The following is a 13,249-nucleotide window of genomic DNA, read 5'->3' as shown; positions in this document are numbered from 1 at the left end:
CGCGAATACTGTCTTGCCGACAGATTCAATGGCTTGAGATTCCGGCTCCATGGGTAAGTGTTTGGCGTGCTGGTCTTTGGTCCAAGAAGTCGCAGGTTCGACTCCCAATCGACCCCGATCGGGTCGGGGAATGTAATGTTAATTGGCTCCGGTTCGGGGACTGGGTGTGTGTGCCGTCCTCAGCATTAGAATTCATCAGAGGTAGAGCGCTACCCTCACATATGCGCAGGTCGCCTATAGTCGTCATTTCGAAAGACCTGCACAAGGCCCCTCCTGAGGCTATACACCATATAAGGTACAGTTAGCCGAGTATTCTTTGAGTTAATCTTGTTAGTCATTCTAGTTACAGCCCGCTCAGGCAGGTAATACAAAATCAATTGGTCTTTAGATGCCACAACACCTATCAGTTAAAACTAATAGGAAAACATACATCCTCAAATCCGTCTCAGCAATGACACAAATATTCACAACGGCGATGCTGAAATTGACAGGGAAAAATAACATTTCATGAACAAAATACTCGAAATAATAATCACAAAAATGATACAAACATAAGTTCAACGCTTTTTAACTTGACAAGAAAGGACAACAGTGCTTATCGTAGTTATTATCTGCAGTCACTTAAGTGCGGCCAGTATCCAGTATTCGGAAGATAGTGGGTTCGAACCCCATTGTCGGCAGCCCTGGAGATGGTTTCCCGTGGTTTCTCATTTTCACACCAGGCAAATGCTGGGGTTGCACCTTAATTAAGGCCACGGCCGCTTCCTTCACACTCCTAGCCCTTTTCTGCCGCATCGTCGCCATAAGACCTATCTGTGTCGGTGCAACGTAAAGCAACTTGTAAAAAAAAAAATTCTCAATTCTAAAAGGAAGAAGAAAGAACGTTATTACTGTAGACGTGTAAGGCTTATAAATGACAATAATTCAAGGATATTTCGTTTATGAAGCTGAAAATTTTGCAGATATTCAAATAAAAATATTTGTAATTTCTAATTTGTATAGTAGTTTTATTTTAAACAGCTTGACAGTTCTTTGGGTATAGTTTTAGCTAACCCCTCGACCTCGGTCTGACATTGCCTATTAAATAAGACTAATTTGTAGTAATTTTAGAATCTAATTTATTCATTTCTGACGTTCACCAATTTTTGAAAGGTTGGGCGACAAAGGCAGACGATTTCTCGATTTTCGCAAATAAACATATGCCTTAGGAGAGAGAGTTCTTAAGGAGAAGGCATTGAAGTGTCCTAGAGACCCCACTTCACTCTATTGCTCTTGCTCAGCTGGTATCGAATTTGACCTGGAGAAAAGCATTGAAACAAGGGCGTTTTGTTTTTCTGCCGATTTCTTGCTTTGGATTATACGGAGCACGTTTCTTAGAATTGACATATTTTGGAGACGGAGATTTCTTTAAGTTCAAGTTACACTTTCTTAACGACAAATTTACCTTCCCTAGTCTCCCTATTTTGGTTTTCAGTCGATTGATTTCATCTTTGCTCTAGTCGACAGGCTCGAGACTCGGGTCTGTACTCGATGAACGGTCACATTGTAGTGTCTTGGGAGACATTTCTGCTATTAGCCTATAGACAATGACCTGTTATAGGAGGGTACTGCTTTTTTTTATTTTGCTATTTTGCTTTACGTCGCACCGACACAGATAGGTCTTATGGCGACGATGGGATAGGAGAGGCCTAGGAATGGGAAGGAAGCGGCCGTGGCCTTAATTAAGGTACAGCCCCGGCATTTGCCTAGTGTGAAAATGGGAAACCACGGAAAACCATCTTCAGGGCTGCCGACAGTGGGGCTCGAACCCACGATCTCCCGAATACTGGATACTGGCCGCACTTAAGCGACTGCAGCTATCGAGCTCGGTGAGGGTACTGATGACATCTCTGATTTCGGTCTAGCGTTGCCAATAAATAATAATAATAATTATAATAATAATTTATTTCTAGAACCTAATTTACTAGTGTCTGTGTACAAGTACAGTAGAAAATGATATATTTGCGGTTTAATAAACATGCAGGTGTATGAACAGGAATAACTTATTGACAATAATTGTAATAGAAAAAATAAATCGTTCAGAATATTAGTAAAAGTTAGTGTAATTATTTTAATGACTATAATAATATTTTTTTATGTTTTGCAGTGTGCTTTCCGTCACTCCGACATAGATAGGTGTTATGACTACGATGGGGTAGGACTGGGAAGGAAGCGGCCGTGGCCTTAATTAAGGTAAAACTCCAGCATTTGCCCAGTGTGAAAATGGGAAACCGCGGAAAACCATCTTCGAGGCTGTCGACAGTGGGGTTTGAACCCACTATCTCCCGAATGCAAGCTGATAGTTTTACAGAATAGCTTTATGTATTAACTCCGTGTCGTTGGCTTCCAGTGCGCAAAGGAACTCCAGCGGGACAAATTTCCAACAACCTGGCGTCCCTTAAAATATATAGCAATTGAAGGGACGTTAAATATTATTATTATTATTATTATTATTATTATTATTATTATTATTATTATTATTATTATTATTATATTATTATTATTATATTATATTATTATTATTATTATTATTATTAACCTCAAAATCCCAGAAACTATACATCCATAGGATCTGACGATTATCAAATCGATCTTAACGTTAAACAACTTTATTCTCCTTTATTTTGCGAGTGGTTTAATGCCGCACTGACGTTTCGATGATTTTGGGACGCAGGGATGGGAAAGGCCTGGGATTGGGTAGCTACCGATCGTGGCCTTAATTACGGCACAGCCCCAGCAGTTTCCTGGAGTGTAAATAGGAAATAACGGAAAGCTATCTTCAGGTCTGCAGACGGTGGGGTTCGAACCCGTCATCTCCCGAATGCAAGCTCACACTAACAACGTGTTTAATGTTCAGGAAGACTGCGCAAGAATGCTCTTTCCAATTAGTATTATGAAATGTATTATTCTCCATTTCAAAAGATAATTTTCTTATCTTTTGTTATATATAGCGGGTTTTCTTCTCACTATCCACTTAGAAGACAATAAATATTGCCATAACATTGCTTATCGGCCAGATCACGATATCTCTCTTATCGTTGTCCACTCACTGATCTCTAGAAGTAAACTTGGATGTTCTTAGCCACAACACTGAACAAACACAACATGTAGAGGTCTCATATTTTTACGTCGACTTTTTATTCAGACTGGTAGTAGAAAGGAACAGATCTTAGTTGATGTGAACTGGTCTGCAATATTTTGATGCGTAAACTTCGCATTTTGCATTTTCTAAGGACAACTTGGATTGCAGTTTCATGTACGGGATTAGTAGTTAAGGATTTCTTCTTGCATGTTTTGATTCAAAACATTGTTGGTTTTACCACATAGTACGTTAACGCGAAATAACATCGTATTTTCAAGGGAAATTGTAACTGAGTAAGGCAAAGTGCGGATTAATGAAGACAAGAAAAAATGAACGTAAGATAGGAATTTTGGTTCTTTTCAAGCAAAAGCTTCATTATTTATTGTTCTACGTGGGTTGAGGGACCTCATCTTTAGAGAGGTGATTGGTGACCACGGGTCTCCTAGCTGAGTCCAGCATTGTTTCCACTAACCTGTGTCCGGTTCTTCACTTCCATATTTCCTACTCGACCTCTCTCGATCAACTCTTGCCTTATTCCGACCCTGACGGTATTAGGTTTGCTAAGCCTGGGGATATTTCTTTTCTTTTCTCATCGGGTGAGTTGGCGGTGCGGTTAGGGGCACACATCTGTGAGCTTGTATCCGGGAGATAGATGGTTTTCTGTGGTTTCCCATTTTCACGCCAGGCCACGGCCACTTCCTTTCCACTCCCAGGCCTTTCCTGTCCCATCGTCGCCATAAGACCTACCTGTGTCGGTGCTACGTAAAGCAAATTACATATATATTTCACATTTTCCACTCCCTTCTCTTTCTTTAACCGATACCTTAATTCTTCCAGGGGTCAGACCTCTTCCATTTTTTCTACTGCTTAGTGTTAATAGATGTGATTGCCCAGTTGTACTTCCTATTAAAACGATGATCACCACCACTATTGTTGTACGTTTCTCGTGAAATGATTGCATTTCATTGCATTGCAGGTTTTTACGATAATGTTTTAACTGAGTACTGTGATATAAACCGTCTCCCGTTCGACTTTCGACGTAAGGATCCATAGTAATGGCCAGTTAATATTTCATTTACCGCACAAATTATAGCGGTTTTTAAAGAGCAGAAGACCGAAAGAAATCCAGTAGCCTACTTCTCAACTTCGGAAAAGTACTCGGCAAATAGATACAAGATTCTGAAACAGAAGAAGTGGACCGTGCAACTGGGAGGGTATTTCGACTCTATCCCACACGCAGCTCGTAAGGCTGAATATTCTAGAATTTAAGTACAGGACTCGCACCCAGATTCAACTGTGGTTTGATTACCGGCGTTGTCCATATCGTAACTAAGTGCAGCTTCAAGCAACAGCATCTTGGAGTGTCATGTGATCATTGTGAAATTAACTCTCACAATCTTTTAGTTCAGACTAGCGCCAGGCGTCATTAGCCGGAGCTTACACCTAAAGGGTGGTAATTTCTTCTCCAGTCGTTCCTCAACCACATCAGACAAGTTCTCAACTATCTTCACGAGACTGGGAGACTTACCTGTCCATACTAACAGGAGAACTATCAATGAACCCGTACCGAAACCTACCTTGAAATTTCTCCATGCGATGTGTAAAAACAAAGAGCTGTGACTTTCAACTGCAAGGCCTCGAAATAGGGAACAAAGTCTTAAGTCGTCAATGGTTTGACAACTTCTCCTATATGTATGAAACATTAATTTTTTTAAATGACATAAACATATTCTTAATGTAATAAATGGTTTTGCATGGTAAAATACATATTTTATTTTGTTAATACTACAACTTTGGATAGTGTTATTTGAATACGAATATGCTTTGTATTTGCAATGTTGTCCGCCTCCGTAGCGTAACGGTTAGTGTTATTAGCTGCCGTCCCCGGGGGCCCGGGTTCGATTCCCGGTACTGCCAGAAATTTAAGAATGGCAGGAGGGCTGGTATGTGGTTGAAATGGTACATGCAGCTCACCTCCAAGGGGGGTGTGCCTGAAAAGAGCTGCACCACCTCGGGATGAGGACACGAGTTTACTTTTACTTTATTTGAAATGTTAGTAATTTTCTGTATATAGTAGGTACAGGAATATGTAACACAACAACTAAAGGGAACGGCTGAAGGAAACACAATACAGGAAGAATGGACAGTTGTGAAGAATGATATCAGTAAGGCTGCTGAAGAAAAGTTAGGAAGAAAGGAAAGTTCAACTAAGAATGGATAACTCAGGAGATACTTGACCCGACTGACGAATGACGAAGTACAAGAATGCAAATAATAATAATAATAATAATAATAATAATAATAATAATAATAATAATAATAATAATAATAATAATAATAAAGAGGGCAGAAAAGAATACAGGCGATTAAAGAATGAAGTAGATAGGAAGTGCAAGACAGCTAAGGAAGAATGGCTCAAAGAGAAGTGCAAGGATGTTGAAGGTTGTATGGTCCTGGGTAAGGTAGATGCTGCATACAGGAAAATCAAGGAAACCTTTGGAGAAAGGAAAACTAGGTGTATGAATATTAAGAGCTCAGATGGAAAACCACTTCTAGGGAAAGAAGACAAGTCAGAAAGATGGCAGGATATATCCAACAGTTGTATCAAGGTAAAGAAGTAGATGATAGGGTTCTGGAACAAGAAGAGGCTGTTGATGCTGATGACATGGAGACCCAATTTTGAGGTCAGAATTTGACAGAGCTCTGGGAGACCTAAGTAGGTACAAGGCACAGGGAATTGATGACATACCCTCAGAATTACTGACTGCCCTAGGAGAGACCAGCATGGAGAGGTTATTCCGTTTAGTGTGTAAGATGTATGATACTGGATAAATGTCAAACGATTTTCGGCAGAATAATGCTATACCTGTGCCCAAGGAAACCGGTGCTGACAAGTGTAAAAAAAACTATGGCACCATAAGTTTAGAATCTCACGACTGCAAAATTTTAACACGTATTATTTACAGAAGGATGGAAAGACAAGTTGAAACTGAGTTGGGAGAAGATCAATTTGGCTTCATAAGAAACGTGGGAACACGTGAAGCAATCCTGACTTTACGTCTGATCTTAGAGAACCGAATTAGGAAAGACAAGTCCACCTGCATGGCGTTCGTAGATTTAGAAAAGGCATTCGATAATGTTGACTGGGCCAAGCTATTTGAGATTCTGAAGGTGATCGGGGTCAGAGACCGAGAAAGGAGAATTATCTACAACCTGTACAAAAATCAGTCTGCAGTGACACGAATCGAGGGCTTTGAAAAAGAGGCAGCAATCCAGAAAGGAGTGAGGCAAGGCTGCAGCTTGTCCCGTCTCCTTTTTAATGTTTACATAGAACAGGCGATAAAGAAAATCAAAGAGGGATTTGTAAAGGGAATCAAAGTCCAAGGAGAGGAAATTAAAACCCTGAAATTTGCCGATGATATTGTTATTTTATATGACTCAGCAAAAGATGTGGAGAAATTGCTGAATGATATGGAAAGAGCGTGGGGAAGGAATACAAGATGAAAATAAATAAGTCCAAAACAAACGTGATGGAGCGCGGACGAACAAAGTCAGATGATGCAGGAAATATCAGATTACGAAATGAAGTCTTAAAGAAAGTAGTACTGTTACTTGGGTAGCAAAATAACGAATGATGGTAGAAGTAAGGAGGACATAAAATGCAAACTAGGACAGGCAAGGAAGGTCTTTCTTAGGAAACAAAATTTGTTCACGTCTTACATTGATGTAGGAATTAGAAAGATGTTTTTGAAAACTTTCGTCTGGAGCGTGGCATTGTATGGAAGTGAAACATGGACGATAACTAGCTCAGAAAGAAAGAGAATAGAAGCTTTTGAAGAAGAATGCTGAAGGTGAGATGGGTAGATAGAATCACAAATGAACAGATGGTGAATCGAATTGTTGAGAGGAGATCGATTCGGCTAAATTTGACCAGAAGAAGAGATAGAATGATAGGACACATCTTAAAATACCCAGGTCTTGTACAGCTGGTTGCTGAGGGAAGTGTAGGGGGTAAGAACGGTAGGGGTAGACCAGGGTACGAATATGACAAGCAGATTAGAGCAGATGTAGAATGTTGTAGTTATGTAGAAATGAAAAGGTTACCACAGGATAGGGTGTTATGGTGGGCTGCATCAAAAACCACTCTATAGACTGATGACTCAAACAACAGCAACATAGCTTCAAGTTGGTCACACACGAGATATTTTACACTTTTTTGAGAGTAATAACGTAATAATGTTACACAGAAAGTAATTTCTTATTTAAAATAAGGTAAATACCGAAGCATGATATATTAATATTTCTATACAAGGATTTCAATGACAAACAAAGCGTTTCTTTCAGATAAAACATTATGCATCAAGTTCTTAAGCCTTAACAACAAGAACAAAATTTAAGAAATATGCTAATCAGAGACTTTAACAATTCAACAAACCCCATGGCGCAACAGCCCCGAAGGGCTATTGGCCTACCAAGCGACCGCTGCTCAGCCCGAAGGCCTGCAGATTACGAGGTGTCGTGTGGTCGGCACGACGAATCCTCTCGGCCGTTACTCTTGGCTTTCTAGACCGGGGCCGCCACCTCACCGTCAATAGCTCCTTATTGTAATCACGTAGGCCGAATGAACCTCGAACCAGCCCTCAGATACATGTAAAAATCCCTGACCTGGTCGGGAATCGAAACCGACGCCTCCGCGTAAGAGGCAGACACGCTACACCGCAGCGCTGGTAACTCAACATAAGATAAATTATGATATTTCACTAGTTCTAGTGGGACCTTAAGAGCGAACACTTTTTAAAAGACATTTCGCCATTGAATATGTCGAAAACTTTGGTATAAATTTGTTTGGTTTTTTTTATTGTATTAGCAAATTTTATTATAAACTGCTAACCACTCCGTATACAATTATGAAGTACGTTGTACTAGTAAAGTTCCCTCTTTTATAACGAACAAAACCTGGATTATATCACATTCACGACATGTATTGCCTTAAAACATCATTTAAATGACATTTCTTCACATTATATTCGCAACCACCTTGTCTCAAAACATCATTAAAATGTCATTTCTTCGCATAGTAGGTATGATACAGCTAAAAATACCGAATGTAATGACTCGAAAAACGCAAAATCGATAAAAATGCATGTAGGAGATGTTAACCAGCGACGAAAGGAGGTGGGTTCGAACAGCCTGAACAGTTGATACTGTGTTTACCGCATGACACACACGTTGCCTGTGCTACGGTAGGATCTACTTACTTTGTAGCGGTGTGTCTGTGCTTGAAATGTGTTTTAATAATATTTTAACGTTATTGGTTCTTCGTCCCACTAACTATATTTTTACGGTTTTTGGAGAGGCCGAGGTGCCGCAATGGAACAACTCCGTGTCGTTGACTTTCGAAACCTTAAATAACTCCTGAAGGACATAATTACGACACCTCGGGGTATCTTTAAGGGGTCTGGTACAGGTTACCATGGTAAAATTTTAAGAATTATCAATTTTTTTCTTCAAAACCACAACAGTTACAGCAATTAAATTTTGTGCACATGAAATACTGGCATTATTTTATATGCAAAACGGCATTACCATCATGTTAAAAAATAATTTGCGTATTTTTTGCAAAATTCAAAATGGTGGTTGTTCATCATACAAGGTTGGAGCGTTTTAGTGATAACTCATGTAACTTTTAACATTTTTAGATTCTGTTAATTTTATTTTACTGCAAACATATGCCTCTATAAATGCAAATACTTTCAGCAATATATCTTAACAAATAATATTTTGATTTTTGTATTAAATAAAATGTCAAAATTTTACAATATTGTTGTTAAATTTAATTTTTTGAAAGAACTATCTTAGAGAGAGACATACATTTACACCATTCTGTAGATATAGTAAGCAAAAATACACACACAAAATTTCATTAGTGTATGTCAAATAGTTTTTGAGTTATCATTAAAACGGATGTCAAAAACACAGCTCTGAGAAAATGAGCGATAAACCTTTGTGCATAAATCTTACATACCATTAACCTTGCTACTGAAGTTAAAATGTCCTGCTGCATAAGTTATGCCGTTGTGCCTTCTACTTCTGATTTCTGTGCAGTTTCTTCCAATCTGAGCCTCTTATTGCTTTTTCTTGCCTCTTTTGTCGCTTGACGTTTCCTTTTCTCTGCCGTCGCTACTCTTGTTTCATCTTCATCACGTAGAGCTAGTTCACAAAACGCTCCAGGTTCTATCCCTAACGCTTTCAGAACAAGCAGCTTACTCTTCATGCCATCATGGAATGTGATAGTTGCATGGTTTGTAACAATTTTCACAATTTTCTTCCCACAATAGCCAGTTTTAGGGCAAATTTTCCATATTTTTTTAGTTCAAAGACTCATTTGCATTTTGAGTGTTTGATCCCATACATCTTGACAGCAGTTCAGTTGCAACTATCCTTTTAAATACAAGCTTGATTGCCACCATTACTGCAGGTGGTAAGGTATTCTTATGTGTATTAAATGAAATGAAATGGAAAGAGCATGCGGGGGCGTGGCTGTGTGGCACTCCACACTGTCCGGACGAACATTGGGTGCAGGGCTTTTTGCCTTTTAAATCATAACTCAAAAACGATGACGCATAATTACATATTTTTTCACCAAAATGTTCCTAAAGGATGGAAGCATAAAATAAAAAATATTTTGAAAAATTGATTTTTTGAAGGTCATAAGCTGTACCAGACCCCTTAAAATATTTAGTACATGAAGGAACCAGCTAGACCAAATGAAAACTGTTATTGTTGTACAGAAAGTATTTTTCTGTAGCTAGCTTTTAAATAACAAGCTTGTTGTGGACTAGAGCATGCGATTTTAATAATAATAATAATAATAATAATAATAATAATAATAATAATAATAATAATAATAATAATAATAATAACGTCCGCCTCTGTGGTGTAGTGGTTAGCGTGAATAGCTGCCACCCCCGGAGGCCCAGGTTCGATTCCCGGCTCTGTCACGAAATTTGAAAAATGGTACGAGGGCTGGAACGGGGTCCACTCAGCCTCGGGATGTCAATTGAGCAGAGGTGGGTTCGATTCCCACCTCAGCCATCCTCGAAGTGGTTTTCCGTGGTTTCTCACTTCTCCTCCAGACAAATGTTGGGATGGTACCTAACTTAAGGCCACGGCCGCTTCCTTCCTTCCTTCCTTCTTCCTTGTCTATCCCTTCCAATCTTCCCATCTCTCCACTGTTCAGCATAGCAGGTGAGGTACTGATCCTCCTCCTCAGTTGTAACCACCGACCCAAAGTCTCACGCTACAGGACACTGCCCTGGCGGTAGAGGTGGGATCCCTCGCTGAGTCCGAGAAAAAACCAACCCTGGAGGGTAAACAGATTAAGAAAGAAAGAAAGAATAATAATATAATTATAGCTCGAGGAAGAAAACAGTTGGATTAACGTGGTCCATAGCTGGTCGAAATGACAAGAAAAGAGTATTAAATGAACTTGCAGTGTACATAGCCTGAGGGCCTTTAGTTTTAAATGGGAATCATAGTCGCAGGGAGTTAATTTTCATTTCAAAAATTCCACGTACAGTGATCGGGATTCGAATCGCGGCTACCGTGATAAAAACCATCGGCTGTCACGCCCGTCTACTTCTTCCGTGGTCCACGTGCTCACCGAATATTTTGCTTATTGAACATGCCTGGTCCATTCTCGAAAAACACATACCATTTATTTATTTATTTATTTATTTATTTATTTATTTATTTATTTATTTATTTATTTATTTATTTATTTATTTATTTATTTACCATAATTTTGCACAAGAAATATGGAAGGCCTAATTAACAACGTACAGGAAATACTTCACAGACTGAGTTGAAGACAAGACAGCAATTGACAGGAATAATAATAATAATAATAATAATAATAATAATAATAATAATAATAATAATAATAATAATAATAATAATAATAATAATAATAATAATAATAATAATTTGTTTTACGTTCCACTAACTTATCTTACGGTATTCGGAGACGCCGACGTGTCGGTATGTTTTTCCTCAGGATTTTTTTACGTACTGATAAATCTACCGTATTTGAGCACCTTCAAATACAACGGTGCTGAGCCGGGCTCGAACCCGCTAATTTGCGCTCAGAAGGCCAGCACTCTACTAGCTACGAAAAAAAATCTCTCACAGTCATTACATTTCGCAACTTAATGCAACCTGAATCATAACTTAAATGGACGACGCAAGATGTAACATAAATATACATTCATATAAACAACACCAATGTCAAATCCCTTCCCCACTATGGGCCATCTTACAGTGATCGCAGTTTACATTCCCAGGAGTTCACTTATTCTGTGAATTTCTGGATTGTTAGTGAAACTTAACCGACTGTTTCATTTGGTTTTTTTTTTTTTTTATACGTATTTGAGATTCTTTTAGATTTGACTAGCACGAATTCAAACCACCTGATGCAGAATATGATGTGATTTGTTTAATTATCTTCAACATCGTTATCAAAATAGCTCAGGAATATTTATGAAAAATTCATTAATGTCCTTAAAATCAGTTGAACCCTGCCTTGCACCACCAAATTCGTACCCAGTATTCTGATTGCGAATAGTGCAGTGCCCAAAGAGCAAGAAACTGCTCCTCTCTGTTATGTTACTTTATCCTCACCAGATTTTACTAAAGCAGCATACTGAAATGTTTACTGATATTTGTTTACGTACTGGGCTACATTTAAATAAAGTATAGTAAATACATGCATAACTATAACTAAAGTAGCCTATTCCAAATCCTACACGAAGTCCTAAAATGTAAAGAAAGTTAACGTGAAAATTACTCCTTCCTGAAAGAGGCTTGAGCGGTAGCCTTGGGTCTCATTCCTTGAGAAAAGTCTGAAAGGCTCCTCTGGATCACTAATTCTCTTACTGAGTTATTATCAACAGTCGATACGTCGAGACATACTAATGGGGATGCGCATTATTTTAAAAACATTAATGTTCATAACATCTAAGTTTTACGTCTCATATCATTCGTAAATGTAGTATGAAAATTCCATCTACTTACTTGAGCTTCAATAACAGAGAAATGAGGACTGACAACACGAAGGTACCTCATGCGCTGAGGTAAGATTATAACCTGCTTATCTTGAACAAGATAGCGGCACCTATCTCTAATCGGAAATATCGATTCAGTTAAAGGAAACTCCTCATGGCGCTTATACTTTTCTCAATAATGGGATTTACAACCAGAAAACTTTCGGATAGTTATGCTTCTGTCCTACAGTACTGGCAGTATGTGTTTGAATTCAGACCTTTTCCTCCGGTGATGGGGGGTTGAAACCGCGGCAGCGAAAAAAACAAACAAACAAAAAAATACAGATTGTATCTAGAAACAGTGAAGAACGGGGCCAAACATGAAATAGAGCTTTAACTATTTAATCTTCTTCCTCCACCGCTCCTTGACGAGGTCACGACTGCGAACTGTGTGAACATGGCCCTGTTTGTGGAGGGATGTATTCACTACCGGTATTGTGTTTCTGTTGTGGTTAGTAGTGTGGTAAGAAAAAAATGGCATATGGCTTTTAGTGCCGGGAGTGTCCAAGGAGAAGTTCGGCTTGCCAGGTCTTTTGAATTGACTCCCGTAGGCGACTTGCGCGTCGTGATGAGGATGAAGTCATGATGAAGACGACACATACACCCAGCCCCCGTGCCAGTGGAATGAACCAATTACGGTTAAAATTCCCGACCCTGCCGGGAATCGAACCCGGGGCCCCTGTGACCAAAGGCCAGCACGCTAACCATTTAGCCATATATTGAGACAAACATAAACATATAGCCAGGAAAATTAACTATTCTTAATAACGGCATAATTGTCCAGCTCCTTGGCTGAATGGTCAGTGTAATCGCCTTCGGTTCAAAGAGCTTCGGGTTCAATTCTCGGTCGGAGCGGAGATTTTAACCGTAAATGGTTAATTCCCCTGGCTCGGGGACAGGGTGTTTGGGCCCAGCATCCCTGTAACTCACAGACCACATAGAACACCGTCTTCCACTGCAACAACATGCAGTTTCCCATACAAGGCAGATGACATCCACCCTCGTCCTCGGAGAGTCTGCCTTAAAA

General features: G+C 39.2%; 1 protein-coding gene across 1 annotated transcript in view; it reads right to left on the bottom strand.

The window, feature by feature from the left end:
* Positions 1-12,250, bottom strand: part of LOC136863404 (carboxypeptidase N subunit 2) — a 32,201-nt gene extending 19,951 nt beyond the window's left edge. The window contains exon 1 of the mRNA XM_067139815.2: positions 12,194-12,250. The gene's annotated coding sequence lies outside the window, so the exon portion shown is untranslated. The remainder of the gene's footprint in view (positions 1-12,193) is intronic.
* Between the last annotated feature and the right edge of the window lie 999 nt (positions 12,251-13,249).

Source organism: Anabrus simplex, chromosome 2 (assembly GCF_040414725.1).
Source record: "Anabrus simplex isolate iqAnaSimp1 chromosome 2, ASM4041472v1, whole genome shotgun sequence".
In the NCBI taxonomy this organism is placed as follows: Eukaryota; Metazoa; Arthropoda; class Insecta; order Orthoptera; family Tettigoniidae; genus Anabrus; species Anabrus simplex.
This window is presented reverse-complemented; position numbering and strand designations above follow the sequence as displayed.